The sequence below is a fragment of the Passer montanus genome, unplaced genomic scaffold (genome assembly GCF_014805655.1).
Source record: "Passer montanus isolate IOZ18808 unplaced genomic scaffold, ASM1480565v1 scaffold9, whole genome shotgun sequence".
In the NCBI taxonomy this organism is placed as follows: domain Eukaryota; kingdom Metazoa; phylum Chordata; class Aves; order Passeriformes; family Passeridae; genus Passer; species Passer montanus.
The window spans coordinates 9,519,592-9,525,591 of NW_024374367.1; the positions used below are offsets into that span (position 1 = coordinate 9,519,592).

The 6,000-nt window shown below is 43.3% G+C and overlaps 1 protein-coding gene across 2 annotated transcripts in view; it reads right to left on the reverse strand.

The window, feature by feature from the left end:
* The window catches only part of FHIT (fragile histidine triad diadenosine triphosphatase), a 521,997-nt gene extending 519,431 nt beyond the window's left edge, over positions 1-2,566 (reverse strand). The window contains exon 1 of one of the 2 annotated variants that reach the window (XM_039695552.1): positions 2,425-2,566. The gene's annotated coding sequence lies outside the window, so the exon portion shown is untranslated. The remainder of the gene's footprint in view (positions 1-2,424) is intronic. The other variant, XM_039695551.1, reaches the window with a different exon arrangement.
* Positions 2,567-6,000: the final 3,434 nt, after the last annotated feature.

Here is a 6,000-nt window from a genome sequence, read left to right on the forward strand (position 1 = left end):
AAGAAAACAAAATTATGAGCTGAATAAAAGCATCTGAAAAATGGGTTAAATGTTTAATAAATAAGTGAATGAAAACAGTATGCTCCACAGCTTTCACATATTGCTGCCTTATTTCTTCTAAGTTTTCTCAAAACTACAATACCAATTAAATTAGCATTATTATAATAGCACATTTTGAAGAGATTGAATTAGAACTTGCATTAGAAGTGTTATACTTGAAAAAGTAACAATTCCCATTGAATGAAACTAGCAGCACCTCTGATGAAATGTCTCACAAGGAAAAAAAAAAAGAAAATCAAGCTGAAAGAAATAAACTAAAGGTTTCATAGTAAGTGCTGATATTGACAAGTAAACTAAACTCAGCTTTTCCCAGCTCTCAGCCAAACACAGGGTAAAAGCAGTGTGGTCTACAGGCTATAACTGCCAAAACAAGGCTCCCTCCACAGCTTTTCCTTGGAACCAGCTTAGCCCAAGGCTGCTTTTACTCCTCTGCCCAGCGCTAGGGTTATGCCTAGGGTTAGGGTTAGAGTTACACCTAGGGTAAGGGTTCTGAAAACCACAAAGGCCAGAGATCCAGGCACATGGCAGCTCCAAAAGGCATGCCAAGGGGAACATAGAACTGCCATAATATGGGTCCCTTCCCACCTTTCTCCTCGGCAGCAGCCTCAACCCCACGGAAATTTTGCTCACTCACCTAGGGTTAGGGTTATGCCTAGGGTTAGGGTTCTGAAAAAGCCCAGAGCTCCAGGCACACTGCAGCTGCAAAAGGCATCCTAACACAGAACTGCCAAAACATGGATTCCTCCACAGCTTTTTCCTTGGGACCAGCCTTAGCCCTAGGCTGCTTTCACTGCCTAGGGTTAGGGTTAGGGTCACACCTAGGGTTAGGGTTCCGAAAACCACAAAGCCCAGGGCTCCAGGCACACGGCAGCTGCAAAAGGCATGCCAAGGGGAACACAGAACTGCCACAACACGGCTCCCTCCACAGCTTTCTCATTTTAACCAGCCTTAGCCCAGTGCTGCTTGCACTGGTAACAGGGGGGTGTAGGCTGCTTTTTCCAACTTCAACCAAACTCCAGCGTGATCCAAGCGTGAGCTGTCTGCCTGGTTTCTGTGCACAGCTCAGTGGTTTTGTTGGTGCTGTCTCCTTGTCCCTCAGAGGGCTGTGCAGGAAGGGTTTCCATGGGCATGGGTGAACTGCCAGCTCCACTTAAGCTTGAATTTTTCAGCACACAGAATGTAACTTTTAAAGATAGGAAAAGTACTCTCCTGTCGTTCAAAGACTTGAAATTATTCAAAATGTCTAAAAGTGCATTTGAAAGGAAATGTGAATGTAGGTTATGAAATATGGGGACCTGCTATTTATTTGAGATGAGACATCCTGTCCTGAGAAAAAAGACAAAATATTTTATGCCGTTTTTCCATTAGACATTTCAGTGATTCAATTTAAAATCAACATTTTAGCACATATTCTGTAATGTCTTATCTGAATCACTAACATCCAACATTCAAAAATTAAATACTTTAAAAACTGCTTACGGGTGGACATATTGTGCAATTGCTCTTTGAACTGAATTTTGTATTTTCCTCTTTTTAAGATTATGATATCAGGTAAGGTTTTTAATTACACTACACACCCTATTAAAAAAAAATTAAACTGAAAATAATTTTTTGTCTCAAAATTTTTTGCTGAAAATCCCTGAGCTCACATTTTAGGTTCCATCCTGCAGCCAAGAACAAGAGGACTATTCTAGGGAGGGGGTAGAGAGTGGGGCTTTTTCTTGTCCTTAATCTTGATTTTATTAATTTCTGAAATGGTTTACTAGGAATCTGCAATATGAATCTATTCCTTGGACACATGGTATCCTCAGAAAAACATAGCTACCTCTACCTAGTGTAAGGTATAGTCGTGCAGCCTGCCCATGTTCAGCTAAAATCATTTAGGAACTGGTATAAAAGCACTTGATCGAGCACTTCAACAAAGCACGTAAGGTTTCAGAAATGGTTTTAAGCGTTACTGCCTTACACAGAAATTCAAACTTCAGCGACTGCTCAGCCTCAGTGATCCAAGCATGTGCTGGCAATGACTGTGCTGCGTTCTGCTGAGCACGGGAATTCATGGATCTGCTATAACACACTCTATTTCTGCCGCTCACCGAGGGGCCGCAGCACCGCCACGAGGGGCAAATAAACCAATTTTAATTAGCGCGAAACCTCCCCACGAGGGTATTTCAGCAGGCGGAGGGGAGGGACAGCAGGACGGTGGGGCCGTGAGGGGGCGGCGGGCCGAGGGCGCGGCAGCGCCTCAGGGAGCGGGGCAGCGCTGCCCTCGGGCTCCCCGCAGCCCGCTCCTGCCGCTGGAACGGGAGGATCCGCAGCGGGGACAGGGAGAAGGGGTGAAATTAACACAAAATGGAGACTTACAGTCCCGCTGTGACACGCGTGCGCGGCCCCGCCTGTGGCGGCGCACGGCCGGGAGGCGGGATCAGCGCTCTGTGAGGGACGGTGGCTGGGCGGCTGCTGCGGATTTTGTGCTTATCGCCGATTTTCCTCCCTATCGCCGATTTTCCTCCCTATCGCCGATTTTCCCGCTTGTGGCGGGCCCAGGAGGATCGTGAGGCGAGCGGAGGCTTGGCCGCGGTGGCGCCCCGCAGGTGCCAGCCCTCCCGGGGGTGAGGGACACCTGGGGAGTGCGGGAGCGCCGTGCTCAGGGCCAGCCGTGCCCGAGGGGAGCCCGCGGGGAAAAGCTTCACTAATTGTGTGGACACTTCCCTTGGCAGTGCGAGTGGCTCACACCGTTACAAGTGGAGAAAGTGATGTTACAGTGTGTGCTGTGCTCGTGCTGCTGCCCCGCGTATCTGGTTTAGACCTTGCTGGAGACAAGAGTGGGGATGATACCTTCCATTTTGCTCTCATCTTGCCTTAATTTTTAGTTCTGTGTAGCAATAGTGAGACTATCAGTCTGTGCTTCCGTGCAGGCAGTGATGTCCCTGCTGAATTCCCTGGCACAGACACGGATGTTGGAGCTCCCTCAGTTCATTATTGGAGTCTCACAGGGCTCTCTGTAGCAGCAGCTCCTTCCAGAGCAGCACATCCAGCACCATCATCAGCTTCTGCCATTAAATATTTCTCCTTCCACCCTTTTCCTAAAGGAAAAAAAGCATGCTTTCATTCCTTGCTTTCATGCCTTGCTTTCGTTCAGTTGGACTGAGATTTTTTTGGTGAAGACAGGGTCTTACAGCAGAAAGCCAAGTTTTCAATGGGTCTTTGCTTTGTTGAGAGTTTTGTTTGATATCCAAAAAAAGCTCTCACACAGCTACTTTTGTGTATGTCCAATGTAGGGGAATGAAGTTGCTGAACATTACTGTTAGTCCAGCACTCTGAGCCATCAGAGATGCTGAGCTCAGGCCCAAACCTTGAACTTTATTTTACATACTAAAGAACATGTTGGATGTATTTGCTGGGACCACTACTACTAACAATTAGTTCAAGACATTCCTATTGCTGTATTAATGAACACTTCCACAAATAATGACCAATACTCCAGTTGTCATAGTTTATCCTGTAAACTCACACTGAAGACATTGTCACCAACCCATGAATGTGGTACCAAGTGTCATTACTACTGAATGCCAATAGAACACCAAGACTGCCTTTTGATGCCACTGCTGTGCATTATGTCTCAGTGTCTGTATTTCCCATACAGCAAAGTCCCTTGTCTAATCCCAAGAACCACTCTGTGCTGAAGTGACAGCATCAATTCCCCTGCTGTTACACATTTTGTCAGCCCTTTGTGACACTGCACGGCAACAGGTCCCTTGAGACATTTGTCTGCAAAGGTACCCCAGATATGTCCCTTTTACAGTGTGTACTCCTGTCTTCTAGGATTAAGCAATTGAGAATCGAGTAGTGGCTGCTCCTCCTATATGCACTTGATCCTGAGAAACATCCTGGCCACTCATTTTGTTCACAAAAGCAAACACAGTGGGAGCAATTCCCTTTCCTAGTACAGGTGAAGTGTTTTGCCATCACAGGATCGCTTTCTTTCTTAATGACCACACTTTTCCCTTTCTGGCATGTTTTACTGTCATTAATTGTTAAGGGACCATATCATTAGTAAAAGCAAAGACCATCAGACTTTTATATGGACAATTTCACTGCCATTTGCAGATGAAAATCCATCCAAATCAAGGGATGTTGTGTGGAATGATGTGCCCATCACACCCTCATGAAAATACACTCCTTTTATGTGAGTTGTCTCTTGTTGACTCATCTTTTTAAAAAATATTCAAAACATTTCGTCTTTTAAGGTCGACAAGAAAAGATAAAAACTTAAGACAGTTTTGTTGTGCCAAGCACATGCTCATGATACTGTGAAAACACTGTACTAAAATATATGCTGAGAAAGCAGACACTTCAGTAAAGCAGCACATCAGAAAATCTGCTTAAATATGTCACAAAGTTTTAAAACCAAGAAAAAAACACCACCAACAAACAATCCTGAATTTTATTCAACATTGATGAAAACAAACTGCAAATTCTAATCTCCTTGAATGGCTCTAGCCCTAATTCTCCACTTCTACCTCTGTCTGTAACCAGAGATTATGTATTAAGTACTTGCAACCGCTAAAATATGTGGGAGACACAAAAAGAGGTGGGCTACTGCTACATCAGAAGCCTTGGCTTACCAAGAAAACAGCTTTAATATTCTATTATTACCAGGGAAATCTAATACATAAGCAGAAGTGAAGTGTGTTTGTAGATAATCTGCTTCTAACATTCAGCTGAGCATGAAATCTCTTGAAGAAAAGCCTGATAGAGATCCCAGGAAAACATTCCTTTAGCTCACTGCTTCTTCTTTGTTCAATGGGGCAGTTCACTTTGTTCCTTTAAACTGAGCTACGTTATACTAACACAGAAAGTATTTTTCCTCCCTCTAATCCTAAGAGGAGCATGAGCCCTTAATATCTTGACTTTGCCAATTTTAAAGTTTCAGTAAGTCAGGTCCTCAGAAAAGGTGTTTTACCTGCAAAATGATACATGAGAATCTCTCTTCCTCTGTGATACATGGTAATTGTATTTATTTTTCAGTGAATTCTGTGGTTTCCAATATGAAACTGTCTTAAATTTTATTAAAGTAAAAGTGTTAGATCTGTGATGTTACATAGCATGTATTTTCAAACAAACTTTCTGTTGTCTTTTGCCTCAGTATTTGATGTTTATCCAAGAAGTAGGAACATAGTAGTTCTGAAGAAGTAAAAATGATATAAGTAAATTAAAATCCTGTAGTTTTGTCATATAACAAGATGATTCTTCTCATGGTCTCTTTCTTCTGGGTTGTGCAATTTAAGGTGTGTGTTTACTTCTTTTGTGTGAAATTATATAATTCACAGTCCAAAAGCTTCTGTGACATGTCCGTGCATAGCCATCAGAAAATCAGCAAACTATCATAGGATTTTTAAAGAAGTTTTCACTCCTATCTTTAGTATTCAATTCTAAAGCTGTCTTTTGTTGGTTTTATTTAGGTGGGATACAGAGATTGTAATGTGTTGGAGTAGCACTGTCCTAAGGAGGCTGGGCCTTGGGTATTCATGCACAGTTTCACTTTCATGGTGACTTCTTTATTACTGACGCAGGCTTGCTCTCACTAAGTATTTTCTTCAAGCCACAATGTATTTTCCACTGGTCAACACATCAGCTACTTAAGACCAACTGGCTGTTCCTTCTAACTTGCTTTTAGTCATTTTTCCTCAAAACCAGGAATGATATTCATGTATCTGGCAGAGTAACAATGATAGTATATCTAACCAGAACAGCTCCGCCTGAGAAGCCAGTCATTGATTCCTCTCTGGTAGCTTGTCACCACCAGATGTCTGCTGAGTTTACACCCTGTGCATTTCCCATAACTGCACACACAAGGCATCCACGAGTGACTAAATTTTCAATAATAACACCACATTCTTTTCTGAACTCTCCTCTTCCCTACCTCAGCAGCTGCAG